This window comes from Barbus barbus (assembly GCF_936440315.1).
Source record: "Barbus barbus genome assembly, chromosome: 30".
In the NCBI taxonomy this organism is placed as follows: domain Eukaryota; kingdom Metazoa; phylum Chordata; class Actinopteri; order Cypriniformes; family Cyprinidae; genus Barbus; species Barbus barbus.
The window spans coordinates 8212012-8232791 of record NC_136758.1 but is presented as its reverse complement, the minus strand read 5'-3'; the positions used below and the strand labels follow the sequence as shown (position 1 = coordinate 8232791).

The 20780-nt window shown below is 38.0% G+C and overlaps 1 protein-coding gene and 1 pseudogene across 7 annotated transcripts in view; both read right to left on the bottom strand.

Annotated features, from left to right (window-relative positions):
* The window catches only part of LOC306850726 (kinectin-like), a 33572-nt gene extending 28895 nt beyond the window's left edge, over positions 1 to 4677 (bottom strand). For 5 of the 6 annotated variants that reach the window (XM_079386550.1, XM_079386553.1, XM_079386552.1 and 2 more), the window contains exon 1: positions 4429 to 4649. The gene's annotated coding sequence lies outside the window, so the exon portion shown is untranslated. Of the gene's footprint in view, positions 1 to 4428 lie in introns of all 6 variants that reach the window. The other variant, XM_079386551.1, reaches the window with a different exon arrangement.
* A 1826-nt stretch (positions 4678 to 6503) lies between these two features.
* On the bottom strand, positions 6504 to 18821 carry LOC306850039 (mutS protein homolog 4-like; annotated as a pseudogene). The gene is made up of 18 exons: positions 18710 to 18821; positions 14931 to 15107; positions 13936 to 14046; positions 13647 to 13762; positions 12987 to 13160; positions 12520 to 12649; positions 12402 to 12444; positions 11671 to 11738; positions 11307 to 11381; positions 10869 to 10933; positions 10425 to 10594; positions 9715 to 10064; positions 8602 to 8804; positions 8232 to 8365; positions 7254 to 7369; positions 6977 to 7116; positions 6813 to 6901; positions 6504 to 6681 (listed from the first exon to the last, which is right to left on the bottom strand). The product of its transcript is annotated as a mutS protein homolog 4-like (transcript).
* Positions 18822 to 20780: the final 1959 nt, after the last annotated feature.

The following is a 20780-nucleotide window of genomic DNA, read 5'->3' as shown; positions in this document are numbered from 1 at the left end:
GAACTCTTACTTTATAGTATGCCATGTTCATTCAAGCAATTAGTCCCATGACGGCCCGAGATAGAATCTGGGTGGAAATGGAATGCATGTCATTTACTAAATTCTGTGCGCGCACATTTATTAAATATTTTGTCTAATCTGATTATGCTTTCAGCTACCAGAAAAAAAAAAAAAAAAAAAAGTGTAGTGCTATCAGCTCTGCATAAAACATTTTGCAATGTTTAAATTCATTCCGCAGCATTTCTCAGGTTTTCCATTAAAATGACTGCACTTAAATAAATAAATAAATGATAATGGATAAGTGGTTTGAGCTAAATTTTCTACTGATATATATATATATATTTTTAATAATTGGTTATTGATTATAGGGTCTACCAATAAATGGTACCTTGTGGTAAGTACCCAATATGGTTTTTATTAATAATTAATTAAATTAATTATTAATAGCAAACATTCATAATTCATGTTTTTTTGCTGTAGTCCAAAAATCATGTATTGTGTAAAAAGGCAGAATTAAAACAAAGAAAATGAATCCATAACCATTATCAGAACTTAAATTAGTTTTGTAATGCAGATTCTGTATGGGCACTTGTATTAAAATCTATACTTTAAATATTATTAAATTCTCATTTAATATACAATCATATCTGCTTACATATACACATATATATAAACTTTCAACCACAAACCTTTAAATGTTAACATTTATTTAATGTTTAACAATGAAATTAGTAGTTTTTTTAAATGAATACACTTGGTTTGTATTCATTTAAATTGTAATTTTGATGTAAACAAATAAATAAAATTGATGTAAACAAATAAAATATGGATTAAAATATAATACTTGTGTGAAAATACTTAAGTGAAAGCATATTGGACTATTGCAAATGCAGAAAAGGAATTTTGAAAACATACAAGACGGGACAAGCAGCTGTTGAGGTGTAAACTCAATCTGCTCATTGCCCTTACTTGCATATTCCCGGTTAAGTAAGTGGAAACACATTTCTCAGGCTTCACGTGTGTTCGATTCACACAGCCCTGTGCACAGAGATCAAAGTGGAGATGGGTGTGGTGCGCTCACTTGCTCTGAACTGCGTGTACTTTTCTTTGCCCTGCTAAGAGGAAAACGAAAAACAAAGATGTGAATCACTTAGAAGCAGTGCGTCTGTAAGCAATGCCACAGGAGGTCTTCAGCTCTGGCAGATCTATTGCATTATGCAGCTGGTGGACCTATCTGCTCGACAACACTATGCCTCACTTCCATCTGGATTAATAAACATTTTGCCTGGCTATGTTCAGAATACCATACTGCTATACTCTTTCTATTTCTGTAGCATGCATAGTATGCAAACTGTCTGCATGCACGGAATTCCCATCTGGCCTATATTTTCCAAAGTGTGTAAGACAGCTTACTGGGATGGGTACTGTATCCAACAATGCAATGTGGTCAAGCATCTCCAATATTATAAATAAACCAGATGTAATACCATTACCAACCTTTATTTTTAATATCTCGTTTAATGCGGTCAAATAATTAATAGCGATTAATCGCATTCAAAATGAAAGTGTGTTTACATAATGTGTACTGTAAATATTTATTACGTATACGTATATATATATATATATATATATATATATATAAATAAATAGAAACACATATGCATGTATATATATTTAAGAAAAATAAGTTAAATTTATATATTAAACATGTATATAAATTAAATTATATGATTATATATACGTGTAAATATTTTCTAAATATATACTGTATGTGCATGGATTTATATATAAATAAATAAACACTACACACACATTATGTAAACAAATACTTTTATTCTGGGCGTGATTAATCGCAATTAATTGTTGGAAAGCACTAATCTCATTAACTAGGCTACCAAAATTTGGAAGAATTTATTAATCATTTAATTGTGAATTAAAATTTAATGAATTCATAATTTAAAATTTATTTTTTAAATATTTAATTTAGAACATTTCTAAAAAAGAATTATACATTTAAAATGTATAGAAACTTTATGAATTTAAAATGTATTAATGTAGAATTTAAATGTATTATTTTGAGACATTAACTGAATTTCACTCACTAAATTAAAAATGCTGTGACATTTCATACTAGGGGGCTCACTAAATGTTTATCATTACACTTTGCAAACAGTTTCAGCCTATATTTCATAAAATTGTAGGCAGTATACACACAGCATATTCCAATCCAAATAGCCAATCGTTGCCATGATTGACTACTAATCAAATGCATTTTGAGTCCCTGAACTAGGAAATGAACAGAAACAGATCCAGTTTTAAACTATTATTTGTACAGAACAGTTCAAAACAAACGGTCCCTCAGAACCATGGAGGATAAAGATAGGAAAGCCTTTCTTTGTATGCGAGTTGTGTAGTATGTTTCAACCCAAGAGGCACAGGAAGTGAAAAAGTAATCTACTTGTCTTTATTACGTAAACTTCTCTCTGTGTTTATTTAAACACACACTACTCAGAACAATGGTTCAGACAAAGAGAGGAAAATAAGGGTACATATTGGTGCAAAGGCGGCATGGTGTGAAAAGAGCAGCTCCACACCAAACAAACCTAAACTTCACAAAATGCTTCAATAACACAATTTTCTGTAAAAACACTTTCAGACAGATGTTTTGGAATTGGACATATCCTTTCTGTTTTATTAAAAAGCCAATATGCATGAATTTACCTCAAATCTGGGGACCATGATTAGCTACCGTTGATGTTGCAAGGTGAATCACAACATTACAAACTTTGATTTGAAGCAAAAATGTATGAACTAAAAGACAAGAGTACAGTACTACACCTTTACTGTACTATACTGTGTGCTTTAATAAGGGAGTACTAAACTCCATGAAGCAATGTGAATGAGAATATGATAAAAATAATTATGGATAACTATAAAACTAGAGATTTAAAGATGTTGATTATGTACTTAGAAATAATATATAACATTAATTGTAAAATAGGAATACATATGTCATTTGCAGTGCTTCATGTGTGTGGGTGGATGCTAAAGAGTATGCAATTTACTTGTTTCTCTAATTTGTGGAGAGTTCGTCGCAGAGTAATGCCACTTTTCACCAGGAGTCCCACTTTTAAACTATTATTTAAGAAATAAATTGAAATAATGCGGGCTGATGGTTTCAACAAAAGCATATACCATCAATTAACACCCTTGGAGCTCACAGCAGGGGCCTGTTTCATAAAACAAGTTTACCAAATAAGACAGGCTTGTTTCAGACTTATTTTGAACCAAATCAACTGACTATAAATCAGACTAACTGAAATAAACCTGGCTTATTTGGTAAACTTGTCTGTCTTTAAAGGTTTAGGTAAATTGTCAAAGACAGTTTCTCATGGAGAAAATCACCTCATTTTTACTTCCTGAAACCTGACTGTTGCACTCTATATATGAGTCATGGACATTTTAGATTTATTTTCCCTTTAGAAATTACTGTATATTTTAAAAACACCTGCTAGTTGTAGTAAACCCTTAGAAATGTGCCAGACAACAGACATGGATTAAAAGCCACGACATGATTCCATGAGGTCTTTAAATAAAACCTGGAGACATGTGTCCTGCCATGAAAGCTTTCTCCCATTTCTTTGAATGACACGCCAGTGCGCATGCGCAAATTAAAGCGACTATTAAAAGACACCCAACTACTACTGACAGATAAGCCTCACGTCAGCTACATCAAGAGAAATACGGCTAGTTAAGACCAAACTGGCTCTAATGGCAGTGATAAGCGCCTCAATGAAAACACAAGACCAAATAATAAATGTTTTCATTGTGAGGTCGATATTTACACCAGCAGGTCTACAATAAAGCTCACGCCTTTCATAAAATAACAGTGGGTTAGGACAAGGAGCAAAGTCCTTAGAGAACGACTGTCCCTCACCGAAATGACTGCATGACAGTCGAGATTTAAAGCAGGTCGAGGCGTTTCTCAGGAACTGACTGGCCCCCACATTTGACTGACCAGCAACAGAAGCACAACGTGTGCTGGAGAGCCAAGTCAAGCGTGTTTCTCAACCTGGCAGCGAAAGGAGGTGAAAATATCACAGCAAGGAAACCAAAACGCGAGTCTTCAGCTCTATCGCACTCATTAGTATCACTAGCTTAGCTTTAAAGAGAGAGGCGTCGGTTGATCGGACATCATCAAACCCGCATACAAGGCAGCACATATCCACTCAGGTCGTGAGCTCGTGTTTTCTCGGCCTGGATCTCAGGTCTTTATCGTTTAGGTCCAGTTAAAAGGCTGCCTGTGTTCCGGCGGCATGGCACGGTGAGGGATCAGCGGAGCAGACAGAGCGCTAGGCCCCGTGTGATCCGCTCCATCCACTGCCTCGGTCTGGATATAAAGCGGGATAAAGCCGCCGCTTCACGTACCTGCGGTGGTGTCCTCGCTACTACTGCTATTGTCGGGGTGTAAAGGCGTTCCTGAAGCGGAAGCGCTGTGGACTGTGGCTCCGGCCCGGTTGTAGGCGGCACTTGTTTCGCTTTGGCAGGGTCAGGTCAGTATGGGCTCAAGCGCTCAGAGAGAGAGAGAGAAAGACGGAACTCTGCCGGGGAGACCGGGGATGACGAGCCGCGGCACTCTCGCGAGAAGTGGAGCTTGGGATTTAGGAGCTCAGAAGAACAGCACGGCTAAAGCACAGAGATTTATGGGTTGTTTTTACACACGATTTTTTTTAACCTCGTAAAGCCTGACATATGAAATATTAGTCAGACTTAAATTAAAAATATAATAATTTATCTTTAGTTTTCATGTGTTTTATGCTTTTTATCATATTTGATACATCAGGTTAAATAGCATAATTTAGTGAGAATATGGAGCTTTTACTCGATAAAGAAAAATTAAATGGCCTAAACTGAACAGAAATATGCAATTTCGTGCAAATGATGTTATTTACCAAAAAATGGTAGCTTGTAATGTACTTGAAATGCATGGAAATATAATTTCTGAATACTAAAATGCAATACTTCTTCCCAATAATATGTCTTAGTGAGTAGATTATGATAAAAGAGTATTTATTATTATTGTTGTTGTACTAGTAGTAGTAATTTGGGGGGGGGTGTATTGTCTGAGAGATGTACAAATAAACGTTCCTCATATATTACATTTTAACCTGATAAAAAATAATTAAGGTAAAATTAAGTTGCTTCAGTCTAGTAAATGTTCATATTGCACTATTAATAACAGTATAAAGGTCATTATTTTGTTAACTTTATAAAAATCAGTACAGATTTCACATAATAAAGACACATGCACCACAACCTGAATGTGGACATTTTTATAATTAAACTAAAAGGCCTTTTACTATGAAAAACCTATGAACTATCAGCCAGGTGACCAAAGGCATGTAGTATATTAGATTATATAAATTGGTCATTTAGAGGCCTTAGAAATCCACCCATCAAAGAAGGCTTAAGTGCAGATATGAATCTACTCTAAAAATAAAAAGGTAAATTTGTCTGTTCAATCTCACTGGCCTAGCGAGCTAGACTGACAGCTGCTAGTATTACTGATACTGACAGAACACATTCAGACTCACGCAAAATATAACACATGATTCGACCTTAGTAGTATAAATAGGGTTGTGTTCTTGACTTCAGACCTTGAGTTTGTATCTCTCCGCTTGTCTGTGAGTCTTCCAGATAGTCTGTGCATTAGACATGAAGTACAACTGATGACTCATTCTTGCAGGCTACATCGTTATGGCAGTAGATGGTGTCAAGCAGCACTCTTTATACAAGAGTCATAGATTGACTCAAAAAACCTTAATTCATGAGTTGAGTCAGTGTCAGTTCTAAACAAATGATTCGTGTGAGTAATTCACTGCTTGACTCATAACTTGTGTTGTTCTTAAACGAATCAGTGTTCTTAACCAGTTGGCTGGGGGAAATTAATCAATGACTCACTCACTCAAAAAGATCTACTCGTGTTTTTGTTCCAAATATCAACACATCTATGATTATTTGCAGCCAAGTCAGAGGTCTGGCAATATTTGGAACATCAGCACTCGTTCTTATTTGTATGTTGTTTCTTATACAATCCACAAATACAACAACTCACAAAATCTCATAGACTAATACATGCACAGTAGCGCATGATTGTGAGACTGATTGTGATTGTGAGACTGAAAATTTGCATTAAAAACATTGGTGCAATGAATGAACCATAGTGAAACTTAACCATCCCATGTGTTTATTTAGTTAACAGTTTCTAACAAAAGTGGAACACATGAACCTCATATGGTTTCGGTCTCACTAAACTAAACAAACAATAAATGATAATTGTGAAAATAAGTTACTTTTCTAAAATAATATAAAAAAATCCTTATATCCGTGTATGGTCTACATAAGTAACTATCTCCCTGGCTTTGTTCAACAAGTGTATTTTGTCAGTTTTTCTCAAACAGGTGAAATCCATCCCTTATATTCCAACCCCTCCATCCCATTCCTTATTCCTCATTCTCTACCGACTCTGTAGCACTTTGAAGTTCAGCCTCATGCTGTCTCTTCAACCCCTTCAGGTATTGACGCAGGCTCTCTGGATCCAGCCGTGAGTTACAGCAGTCTGGTGGCCAGACGATAGACTGCCCTCTGTTTGACCGTGTCAGGATCACTGTAATGCTTGGCCTTTGGACAACACAATGAAGACAGGGTCAATAACCTTGTAGGCTGTCTGTATCTGATTTTTCTCCTATACCTCTACAATATACATTATACAATATACAATATACATGAGTCATAAACAAGAAGAAACATACCCACAGCTTTTGGTTGATTTTAGCTGCAACGGTTTTGGCTTCCTGAATAATTTCTGACGGTAAATTGGTCATCTCCACTGCTCTTATACCTAACCAAACCGCTTCACTTATTATACACATTAAACAAATGTAGTTTAGAAAAACTTGGAAACATCTTAACCTACCATAGTTGCGCTCCTCTGATTGGCCTCGGCTGAGCTGGTATGTGTGTAGACAACCATGTCTCTGCCATCTTCATTGCGGACGTGCTGAACCTGCATGTACTGGTTCTCCACAGAAAATGCGTGGCAAAGAGTGTGAAGGCCTACAGCACAAAGTTTTGTTAGCTACTTATAAAAATACTGCTAGTACGGATGTTAGAATAACAATTCAAGCATGTTTGTTTTTTATATCTCTCGGTATTGTATCATATATGTATTCTTGATGAAGTAAAAACAGCACCTTAAGACTGATGAGGAATTCACAGACACTGTGGCAGTTGCCAGTGCCTTCCTCGGGACTGGTGCCTCGCCCCAGCTCATCGATAATGATGAGGGACTTGGCGCTTGCATTGTGGAGTTGAGCACAGTTGAGCATTTCAATGAGAAAATACTTTTTTTGAATGAGTACTTGGTCTATCTGTATATATCTCTGTACAAGAGATTAGATGATTAGATGTTTCCCCAAAAAACTATGCATGAGATGGGATACACAGGTGGGTACATTGTTGTGATGAAGCTGCCAATCACCAGTTGTCAATAGTAGAGCCCTGCATTTCAGCCCGGACCCGATAGGCCCCGACTTTTTTTACGCCTCTAGGGCTGGGCTTCGGGCCAATTTTCACGTCATAGTTCAGATGCGGACTGGGCCAAAGCAAAAAAAAGTTGTGATGATTTGAGAAGGCTAAATTGATCAAACATAGACTATGATCAGCTTACTGTATGCCGCTTGCTCGTTACTTTAAAACAAAAAATGCTCCAAACGTTTTTCTAAATTAACAATAAAAAAATGAAACAAAATATCATCACTTCGCCATTACATTCAAAACTGAACTACATTAATAGCTGAAACAGTAGTATAAGCTGTTTTGGGAGAAGGGGGAAAAAAGATGGGCTCGGGTCGGTAATTCTGATAAGCTGTCAGACACAGGTCGGGCTAGGGCCTGAGCATCTCGGTCCAGGGCTGGGCTAGGGCCTAAATTTGAGGCCCGTGCAGGGCTCTAGTCCATAGCTGTGGCCATTTTTGTCAGATTACAGCTCTCATATCTTTCATATTACATGGCAGGATACTTTCTAGGCAGCCCTTGTATATGCTATTCATTGATACATATTGAGACCATGTGTACACAAAAACATACGTGTAAATACAAATTTTAAGACTTGACACTACATTTTTAAGTTTCGTTAATCAAATATCAACAAAATTAGCTTTTTCTTCCACAGTGTCTAAAACTGACCTCTTTCATCTCAACCATAAATGTGGAGGAGTTGGTCTAAAGTCATCGTCTACTCCTATTCTGGTGAATATCTGATCTGCAATTCAAACAGAGGCGAACTCTGCTGGCAGAAAGGACCCTGGGACAAAGAAGACTTTCTAAATAAGTTTGTTTTGATCCCACAGGACTAGAAGAGACCCTAGAAGAGATCCTAGAACAAACCCCAATCTTGCTTATCATTACCCACAACCACTTACTGTATATAAGCGGTGTTTGCAAATGTGGAAATTACAGAGAACTATGTAGTGACCAAAAAGTTAGTGAGCAAGTCATAAAACAAATCTTATTTTTTTATATAAAAGATACTCGGTGTACCTATCTGAGCCATTATCTGGCAGAGGGCCACCCGTTTAAGGTAGGTGGACTTGCCACTCATGTTGGGGCCTGTTATGATCACAAAATTGCTTCCCTCAGAGATGTAGATGTAGATGTCGTTGGAGATTGGTTGTTGACCAGAAATGCGCTCCAAGATTGGGTGGCGACCCTGCGTTATTGCCAATGTATCAGTGAATTCAGGACTAGGAAACAAATCATTATTTGTTTATACTTTAAGGTTATTAAATGGAACCTCAGGTATTAAGATGTGTATGGCTTAATATAACGCAAATGTCTCTTACTGAAATATTTAGTAGAAAACACATGAAAGATTTATGTTATTTAAAAAATACACATTGTGGATCCATTTTGGACTGTGGGGGGTGCCATTATTTTGATGACATGAAACATTGTTTTCGACAACAAGAAAATCGATGCAAGTCTTTCCTAGTGATAAGAAAAGGAGAAAAGAATGGGAAGATGCCAGTGGACGAATAAAACTCCCACAAAAAAGACCCACTTCAGCCCTGATGCCTTTGAGGCTTTTAGTAAACCACACTGAAAGAGCTTACAAACGGCAGAGACAAGAAACACTAGATGCCATCCTGGCAGGATGTAAACATGCCGACACTTGTCATGATGCTGCAGCCACTGAAAGAGTTTCCCAGTACGGATTTCACTTGATATCCGGGGGCGTTTAAACTCCTTGTGGGGAAAAATCAATGGTACAGCATTTGGTTTAATCCTATGCTTATATCCATCTTATCAGTATTTTATTTTCCGAGTTGTGTATTACAAGTTGTGTTGCGGTAAAAATAGCAACAGGTAGTGCAAGTAGCTCACGGAGTGCAACCATCGAAATAATGGCGCCCCGCCCCATAGTCCAAAATATGTATAAGGTGAATATTTTTTTTAAATAAATCTTTCATGGGTTTTCTACTACATTACTCAGTAGGAGACATTATTTACGTTATATTAAGCCATACAAGTCTTAATACCCAGAGTTTCCTTTAAATAATAAAAAGATATCAATGCTATCAATAGCTAAAAGGAGAAAAAAAAAAAATAATTTGCTCACATAAATGTAGTATTATGTTTATCTGGTTCTTAAACATTACCGTAATCTGAGACAGTGCAAGCGTGAGCCAAAGAGAGCAGCATGTCCAGCATTGACACAGCATCGGACAGTTTGTACAGGCAGTGGATGTGTTCATAGACATCACTCAGTAACCTGGACACCACCCTGCAATGTAAGTAAACAACATCTATGCTTAAAACTCTGCATTTTTTAATTCTTACACTAGTTATCTAACAGAAGACAAACGTATTTTGATCCACTATATACTCACACATAAGACATGTGGAAATGTCAAATGTATTCATTTGAATAAAGAAGCCACGTGTGTTGCTGAAACTTGTCCGGAGGGGTAGGCTGTACTTCTCTCCAAGCTGAGCCACTAATCCTGATCAGCAACAGCACAACACATCAATAATGCTGATGTTCATGACAAAACATATAAATAGGATGGAATGTGGAAAGATCTGATTAGTAACTGATATAAGTGACTGTGGCATGCCATTTAAACATACAGTGTGCACACGTCTGACCACATTTACAATGCCTATTTGAGATTAAGAAACTTTGTTAAATTATGAAATTTAATGAAAATTATAAATAGATCTCAGGAACAAAATGTAATAATAAAACTGTATTTAACTCCTGTAATGGTAAGGGATCATGTGGTGTGGTTGGGGCGAATGAACTGGTAATTCACAATTCACAAACAAACCTTTTCACACTCTAGTGAAATTAAGGAGCTCACCTGCTATGTCATCTACCACTTCTGTGTAGGCTCGCCGTGCAATATCTAAGAATTCGCTGACGTTGGGCCACACAGCATAGCACTTCTGCATGCACATGGTCAAGCTGCCTTTCATGTAGCTGGTGTCATCATTAATCAGTGATTTGATCTGATCCAGAATGCTGTTGAACCTAAACCAACACAAATGAGAAAACATTAAAGATGAAATAGTAGTTTCTGTTGGGCTGCATGTTAGAACTCTAACTAAACCTTCAAATGCATATATAAAATGCTGATTGATCTCGACAAACATGTGGGGCTCATAGATCTTCAACTATGCTATTGCGGTATACACAACACACTATCTACTCTTATGAAAGAACAGGCTCATATTTCATGTTAAGCAAAAATGGCCAGTGCAAGATGTTAGCATATATGCAAATATAGTTTGCTAAAATGTATTACCTGGTGTCATCAAGTGAGGTGTAATATGCTTCCAACAAGGCTGTTTTGGAATGTGACAGCATCGCCTAATCAGGGAAAATATACTTATTATGTGGCAAAATTACATATGCAACTGAGCGTTTTAATAGGCCTTCTCAACCATGTCAGAAAAAATACACTCAGTATACAATCATGACATAATCACAGGTGTCATTTCCTCACTTACCAAAATGCTACAAGTGATAGTAAATAAGGTCAATTGATTTAATGTTGACTTTACACTGAGGTGAGATGGCTACTGCTCTTATTGGTGGTTGAAAGCATTAAAATATGAGTACTGCAATTCTTTGGAAATCTGCTGAGCTTTTCCACAGACCTATGCAGTACAGGCCTGAATGACTTTGTGTCTTACAGTACTATTTGACAGTATTTTTTCAAAAATGCATAGGCACGAGTTACCTTCAATGATGGGACGAGTTCCAGAGTATGCTTCAGCTGAATTACTTGCGTTATTTTTGCTTCAGCCACTGGTATCTACAAACCATAAAAAAGATGATCTTTGCTAATTAGAGTAACTGCTAAACTAAACCTAACAATGGTGGCTTAAAAAGTCATTTTATAGATGAAAATCTTGAATTTACAGGACAAAAAGCTCTCTTGCTGAAGGATTTTGCCTGGTATTTAACTAGACCTCCTGAAAAAAAAGTAATGATGCGCTAATTTAAACTGAATTTTAGTGAACTTTTTGTCAAATCAATTACCCACCACATCGCTCTGAATAAGAAAGCAACATTATTTTGGTCAGTACTTAAACTGGTAAATGTGTCTCTTGCTTTGGGACCTGAACAAGAGCAGTCAGCAGATCATCTATATCCAGGAAGTGTGCAATGGCTGTGAATTAAAGCACAACATCAATAAAGTCCCGTCATGGTGTGGTGCCAGCCAGACATTTAGGCATTTGGTTAACATCAATATATTATGATTGTGCGTTCAGTTCCATGTAGGTGTGATCCAGGAGCTTAAGAGCTTTTGAAATCACCAACAAATTACTCAATAACAAGTAAGGCCTGTTTCAGCAATAAGCTGTGCATATTTCTTTAGAACCCATATGGACAGTTTACAGTATTCACTACTCAGTAGTTTCAGTACTCACAAATAATTAAAAATAAATTGACGCAATGCAACTCTTTAGGGTTTGGGTTCTGATCTGTGTAATTAGGCTAACAGCTGAATGTAAATATGGCATTCCCCCTTGTGTAAATGATATTTCATCAAGTTTGCAATTATATCTTCTGATAACCACAGTTGTTACGAAAGCAAATTCTTAATACAGTAACCAAGAAATAACTTTTTAATATGTAGAGGAACTGTTACCCAGTAACACTGTCAGTGTGAAATCACAACTTTAGTAAACTGCTTATGCATGTGGTGCAGTACAGACCTAATAAACATAAAATCATTAGCAAAAGAGCCTCAAACAAAAGGGTGAAATGAGGAGAAAAACATCCTGGAAGAATCTCTAAAATTCAGACATATGAAATGTGGTGTTATTACCATTCTTCAGACCAAAGAAGAGCTCCTCATTTTGCAGCAGCTTCTGGAAACAGATCAAAGAGAAGATTATTTAATTAATGACAAAGAAAAAGAACGAAAAAAGGCAGACAGATAACAGCTGTATGGTGTCCAGGCGTAAGTTGATAGTGATCACATCCAGGAGGGGCTCAAGAATATTAGAGCGTAACCGTCGCTCCCCTCCAGCAGTCTTAGTGTAGTTCAAGACCCCAAACAGAGTGTTTTTACTTCTGCATACAACAGCATATGGTTACTGACATTCAGACACAAGCAAATTATGAGTATAGTCAACATAGTTCACAATACCATTTTACAATGACACAGCTTTCTGTGCACCTCTACATGTCACCTCTAACACCCAATAGAAATCTGTGTGCTTTTCTACATTCTTTGGTAAGTACTTAAATACAATAAAGTGTGTGAAACAGTGCTAAGCTTGGGATAGGGGATGTGTAGATCTGTAGATCTTTGTGGATGACAGGTGTTCAAATTCTCTGTGGAGCTTTTAGTTTGAATTCTGTAACATGCAGGTCAACATAAAACTGCAGAATAGTAATGTCCTCTAACCTGTGATCTCTGTGATTCACTACTAGCTCCAAGTTGCTGGCTGATATTGCATCAATCATGGCTGTCTGCTCACTGCCGGTGAAGATCACTTTCAGTGACTTAGGAGCATATATAGAGTTCTGAACAAACTCAAAGTATTTTAGTAGGGCAGATGCAGAAGCCAGGCAGTAGTATCTACAGACAGAGAAGATGTTTCATTTGATATTGTTTAATCAAATTGATCATATATGTATTACACATAGGGTTATTACAGATTATTGCATTTATAAAAACACATTGATATCACTCATCTGAAACAGAATTGAAACAGTCAAATAATTCACACTGACACAATGCAAGGTCACCATGAGATCATGTTTACTTTGAGAATTTTTATGAGTACATGTAGGAGGAGTTCCTATTAGGCCTGCATTTTGCGTGGCTTGTCAGGGAACTACGGCTCTGTGTATTAAATGCCGCTCCATCTGAAAGCAGGTGATGGAGATTTACAGCTAATCAAAGAACGGGCTTTACTGACGAGATGCGCATGACAATAGTATGCGATTAATCATGCAGCCCTAGTTCCTATACTAGTACTAATAATGTGACTAATCATGCACATCCAGAATCCTGGAACTAAAACAAAAACTCGAAAAAGAACCCTAGGAATCCATGACTTACTTGGTTTGCACCTCCATCAGGACAGTGCTAAACTCAGGGACACAGAGCTGCTGTGTGTACTCCAGGCCCTTCTTCTCATTGAAGTACTTCCTTTGAAAGGCAGTGAATGTGACTGACTGCACACATAGCAAAAGCAAATATTCTGCATTCAGTTGAAAGAAGCAGCTGTAATTCTGAATTAAATCAGATAAAGGTGTGTGCACAATCTCTAACAATAGTTTTAATTTACAGCCTGTATGTCACCCAGCCCTGATTTATAGCCAGGATAGATGCAGTAAACGTATGATACCGGGAAAGTCTCTGTGATGAGGGTGTAGAGTTTGGTTCCTTGTCCTCTCACACTAGCAGTGTCTGGCATTAGAATCTCCAGAAGCATCAGGTTATGGAGCTTGGTAATAACCTGTATTAAAATTAAGCATCATTTTGTAAGTGCTAGTTTTACAAAGAATGTCGTCCTCTACTGCATGATACTGTCTCTAATTAAAAAAAAAATCTTCACCTCGCAAGCATATTAAATAGCAATAAAATGGTTAAAAATGAAGTAATGACTTTACTTAAAGACCAATAAAAATCCATTTTCTTGGTTACACTACATTCTGGGCAGTCATTAATTTTTTTTTTTTAATTCTGTCATGGTTCACTGTGTGAAAGATTTTGTTCTGGAGAATTGCCCAGAGCAAAGCATTTTAGCTAATTTTATTTTAAAACATTTCAAACATACTATCTGTATGCAATGGGGAATTGCTTAAATGAGTTTAATATCTAGAAGAAACATTGTGCACCTGGAATGGATATAGATACAGCCACTATTGAGACTTTTGGGGCTATCATGTTATTTACTTACTTTTTATGACCTATTATTAAAGCATCTATAAATTTAGTATTTACCCTGTAAATGTTCTTAATTAAAATAAGCCAAGCTGGGAGCAAATTCTATTAGATTCCATCATGTAATGAATAGTGTAAACTTAAGTTTCTTACACTAAGGTTTAGTAAGGCAAGTTTATTTATATAGCACATTTCATACACAATGGTAATTCAAAATGCTTTACATAAAAGGAAGCAAAATAATCATAAAAATTAATCACAACAATAAAACCAGAAATTTAAAAACGTTTAAAAATTGATTTAAAATAGTACAGTAAAAACAAAAAAAGTTTCAAACATTTAAAACTCTGATCACTCAATTAAATATTATTGCCAAAATGTGTGTTGTTTTTACAATTTATAACAGGTTTCATTTTTACCATACCCTTGTGGTTTGGAGAATGGATGGATCTTTACCTTAGCATAAGTTCCAGTGTCTGCAAACTGTGAGAGCACCAGCTCTGGGCATCTCACATTACTGGCCATGCTCCCCCCGAGCTAAACCACGTCCCTCCACAGCCACTATCACAGAGGCCGCATGAGACGCAGATGCAGACGCAGACGCAGACGCAGACGCAGATGAAGACGTTGTCACTATGTTAAAATAGTTGTACAATGCGTTATCAGTTTTGATTTAAGATTTAATCAGGACTACAGAAAGAGGGTTAGTTTGCTGAATACTGTTAAGGTGTCTCTGAGGGGTTCAGCCATGGAGTGCTGGAGATCCAGGTGTGGACAGATGAACCCACAGAAGAGCTGATCCTGTCTGCTCTTCCACTGATGTTTATCAGGCTCTGAGCTAAGGAGAAAGGACCACAAAACCAGTCTGTATATGTGTAGCAATAGCCAAAAACACATCAAAATTATTGATTTTTCTTTTATGCCAAATATCATTAGGACATTAAGTAAAGATCATGTTCCATGAAGATATTTTGTGAATTTCCTACCGTTTGTGAGGAAATGTCTTCCAAAAGAAAATCTTGCACATTTGTACAAAAATTGTACGAAAGTTAAATGCATCAATCTGGTTTTGAGAGCAAAATTAAGAAATATTTTTTCAGTCATTACAAATAAGTTTTATTCTGTTCAATTTGGATATTGAAAAGGGGTTGGACCCTTTTTCGTAACCACATTGAATAAGAATAAAAATGATTTGCATTGACTGAAAAATTATTTTAATTATTTAATTATAATTAATTATTATTTTTCAAAAATCTTTTTAGTTATGTTTCTCAGTCCACATTATCTTCACTGGTGCTTTTAGGGAGCCAAACAATCATGGGCGTAGCTTGTGGGACCCCCTAGCCACTTTACTAAATGTTTTATAAAGAATAATAATAAATAAATATTTTCAACTAATAAGTAAATATGCATATAATGTAGTTAATAATACATTTAAATTGTTATTGTAAGTCATTTTTTTGGAGGAAATACTATAGTATAATGCTTGCCTGCTGTGTGCCATAAAAGGATATTCAGCATTTTTTAACAACATAAACTAATTGCAGGGAAATATGGAGATAACGATAAAAGTCAGATATAGATTTTGATGCCGTGTTTGACTCCGGACAATCAGGTTGAATCAGGTGATCCACAGGATGCAGCCGTTTTTAGCGGCTCAGTGTTCTACCAGTGGTCACCTCCAATCGGTGTTGTGTCTGTGAACACAGCTGTCTGAGCACCAGTGTCAGTGGCAGTGTTTGATCCTGGACACACACACGGTTCCTAACATCATCGGATCTGTGTGAAGTCAGTAGGCCAGAAGACGATGGAGGATCCTGCTGTCTACGGGTTACATTGGATTGGATAGGATTCAATTTATTGTCATTGCACATGTAGGTACAAGGCAACGAAATGCAATAAAGAAGAAGAATACAGCACAACATGAGGAAAGAGAGGAGAAAAAAAATAGTCCTCACACTACGCTCCTGAACAAGAGTGCAGTGTGAGAACAGACAAAAACCTCAGCATAGAGCACAGTCAACACAGGAACATAACTTGCATAGAAAATCCAGTTCAGACGAAACAGCCATCCGGCCTGCAGCCATTACAGCGCGAACACAGACCCGTTATCAACTGATGGGATGAAGCGACGAAGGCGTGGGATGGGGGTAGGGAGGTGTATGAGTGTGTGTATGTGTAAGTTCGTGTGAGTTCGTATGCCTTGAAATCCGTTGCGCCAGTACTCCGAACCAGTTGTCTCAGTTCGCAGGTTGTGGTGCGACATAGCAGTTGCCATGGAAACGACCTTGGACAGAGCACAAGCGCCCGACAATATTCTCGTTTGGCTCTGTTCGAAGGCGGTCGCATTTTTCTTCCCTCCCTCCCTCCTGAACTTCCCTGCTTGCTCTCTTGTATCGTCCTGTCCTTCTTAAGAGACTCTCGCTGCACTATTTACAAAACCGAAATTATGGATCTGATCAACTGGTCTCTAAATGCAATTGACACCATCTTCTCGACTAGGAAAGCGGGATCTGGAGAACCGGAATGTCCCGCTGGGACGTTTGCTGCTGGCTACACGATGGACGCATGGGAGAGATGGCGGGTCGTGTGTCTGGCGGCTCTCTCCGTGGAGGACATTGAAGACATCTTCTTATTCGGAACAATGATAACTGTGTTTCTGCTATTTGGATTAGGCGTTGCCCTAAATTATCAGAAAATTAAGGAGACGGGACTGGCTATCCAAAACCTCTGACGGCTGCCCGTCATGATGGAGTCTGTGGGCAATATGGATTTGATCACGGCTAAGCTCTCGGCTTTGGAAAGAAAAATTGATGGACATGGAGATCAGAATGGACAATGAGAATAGCTGTGAAACTGGAAGACAGCTGTTCGCACTAAGACAAAACAATCTTATCTCTTTCCGGCTTCCCACAACAGAACGGCTTGGCAAGGCCGCTCTGGTATCAACTCTCCGGTGAATACTGCAGGGAGACGCTCTTTCTTCCATTCCCTCCTCCCAAAAACACCTTGTTATTGTCGGGCGCTTGTGCTCTGTCCAAGGTCGTTTCCATGGCAATTGCTATGTCGCATCACAACCTGCGAACTGAGACAACTGGTTTGGAGTACTGGCGAAACGGATTTCAAGGCATACGAACTCACACGAACTTACACATACACACACTCATACACCTCCCTACCCCCATCCCACGCCTTCGTCGCTTCATCCTGTCAGGTGTTAACGGGTCCGTGGGTTTGCGCTGTAATGGCGGCTGGCCGGATGGCTGTTTCGTCTGAACTAGGATTACTATGCAAGTTATGTTCCTGTGTTGACTGTGCTTTATGCTGAGGTTTTTTGTCTGTTCTCACACTGCACTCTCTTCCAAGGACGTAGTGTGAGGACACTTTTTTTTCTCCTCTCTTTCCTCATGTTATGCTGTATTTCTTCTTCTCTATTGCATTTCGTTGCCTTGTACCTACATGTGCAATGACAATAAATTGAATCCAATCCAATCCAATCCAATAACAAGGTGTTTGATGGGGGAGGGAAGAAAGAGCGTCTCCCTGCAGTATTCACAGGAGAGTTGATACCAGAGCGGCCTTGCCAAGCCGTTCTGTTTTGGGAAGCCGGAAAGAGATAAGATTGTTTTGACTTTGGGCGAACAGCTGTCTTCTGGTTTCACAGCTATTCTCATTGTCCATTCTGATCTCCTTGTCCATCAATTTTCCTTTCCAAAGCCGAGAGCTTAGCCGTGATCGAATCCATATTGCGGTTAATCGACTGTTTCAGAGCCGATCGCTCTGCCAACAGCCTCAATCATGACGGGCAGCCTTGAGAGGTTTTGGATAGCCAATCCCGTCTCCTTAATTTTCCGATAGTTTAGGGCAACGCCTAATCCAAACAGCAGAAACCCAGTTATCATGGTTCCGAATAAGAAGATGTCTTCAATGTCCTCCACGGAGAGAGCCGCCAGACACACGACCCGCCATCTCTCCCATGCGTCCATCGTGTAGCCAGCAGCAAACGTCCCAGCAGGACATTCCGGTTCTCCAGATCCCGATCTTCTAGTCGAGAAGATGGTGTCAATTGCGTTAAGAGACCAGTTGATCAGATCCATAATTTCGGTTTTGTAAAATAGTGCAGCGAGAGTCTCTTAAGAAGGACAAGACAATACGAGAGAGCAAGCAGGGAAGTTCAGGATAGGGAGGGTAGAAAAATGCGACCGCCTTCGAACAGAGCCAAACGAGAAGTCTACATGTCTGTACATGTCTGTAGTAGACCAGGTTATGTGGGGTAAGAGTGCTGCTGCTCGGCCCGGCCTCAGAGCTCGAACCTGGGGTCACCTCTTCAGTGCTGCTACAAAACATGTCTGCTTTCACAGAGCTTCAGAAAAGAATGGGAAAACCTTCAATAAGTACTGTGAAAATAAACCAAATGTGCTAAAGCAATAGTAAATTACTATTGCAAAACAATTCTCAAAATAATAAATTCCTAAGTATAAAATTATTTAAAAAAAAGACATTATACAGTACAGTATAATACATGTCGTTCACAACATACACGCTTTTCACTGAGGTAGCCTATATAGTATAGCTTCTATTTCACAGATAAATCCAAGACATCTTAAAATCCTAAAATATCATCATCATCATCCGCCTAAAATAGTAATTAAACTACTCGATTTAGAGCTGAAATTCTTACTTTCCAGTCAATATTGGCTTTTGCGCCATTTAGTGGTTATATGTAGATACTGTAGCACATAAACGTTCACTAGGGCAGCAAAGTCAAAATATACTTATACTAAAGTAGCGTAGAAAGATTCTCTAGCGTAGAACAGATCTCCAGAAACTGTTTTACAACCCTAGGATTTGTCCCTAGAATTAAATGGTCTGTTATTATCTTATGGTCTGTCATCTCTCCTTACTTATGTGCTAAGTGAAATCTTATGTACTGTAATGTAACAGGCTACCGCCAGCAAGAAGCTAACCATGTCCCTTTAGTGCAGGGGTCTCCAACCCTGCTCCTGGAGAGCTACCTTCCTGAAGATTTCAGCTCCAACCCCAATCAAACACACCTGAACCAGCTAATCAAGGTGTTCAGAGCTACTTGATAATTACAAACAGGTGTGTTGCAACAGGGTTGGAGCTGAAGTCTGCAGGATGGTAGCTCTCCAGGAACAGGGTTGGAGACCCTTGCCTTAGTGGCTCGCGTTATTTGCTTTCCGTGCCTTTCTGAATACCAACACCAACCCATCCCTGCACTTCACACCCCCTGCACAGCCTGGAACATAACATTTATTTACATGATCTGCCATTTTCGCTGTTGTCCTCGCATGTTTCTTCACAATACCTGCACAACGTCTGATGATTCGGTAGAACATGGGTGGGTATATGCAAATGTTGGGTGTGTACATATTAATGATTTCAACTGCAACACCACAACAGTCTGTGTTGTGTTCCGATTTGCCTATTTTTCAGTGGTCTTTTGCATTCACGAGATTTACATAAGGAAGAAACAATGGTGTCTGAGGCTCACGGTATGTCATTTCCATGTACAGAACTGTTATTATTCAACTATGCCAAGGTAAATACAGTTCTCCATTCTATGGCACCTTTAAGTATTTTATATAATGGAAAAAATATAATTTACTCACCACAGAAACAATCAAAATCTTGACAGAAAACCGCGGTCGCTTCTGGCATTTGATTTTCGTGCCAATATCAGCTAAAATATCAGTTGCGTGGTTTCAATAAGTAGGCCTACTGTGAAAATAGGAAATGTTTCAAAGCAATAGTAAATAACTATTGCTAAATATTTCTCAAAATACTAAATTCCGAAATATAAAATGATAACAAGACATTATAGGCTACAGTACAGTAGAATATACTCAGTTTACTTTATTAGCTGAACGGTAAGAACGTAGATGTTTATTTATGCCTTTCTTTTATAACGTTTTATTAAGTCAAAGCCCTGAAGTGGATGTGTTCATAAAAAGTAAAGTAAAGTTAAATGGATTCTCGCCGCTTGGCTCTGTTACTGTAACCAATATAGCTACCTGGTCATCATTTACCTCCAATAAACTCCGCATTTGAAATATTTCTATTTGTGTTCAATAGAATATATGATTATACAGCCATTCTTAACACATTTAAGTGATTTATATAGTGGGCTCACCTCAGGAACAATCAAAATCCTGCAAATAGGAAAATAAACGGTCGCTTCTGGCGTTTGATTTTCGCGCCAATATCAGCTTCACTTTATGCTCGCGTGGTAATGTTGGTAACTATATGTTATTATCGTCGTTTCTTTCTTTCTTTTAATTTTTT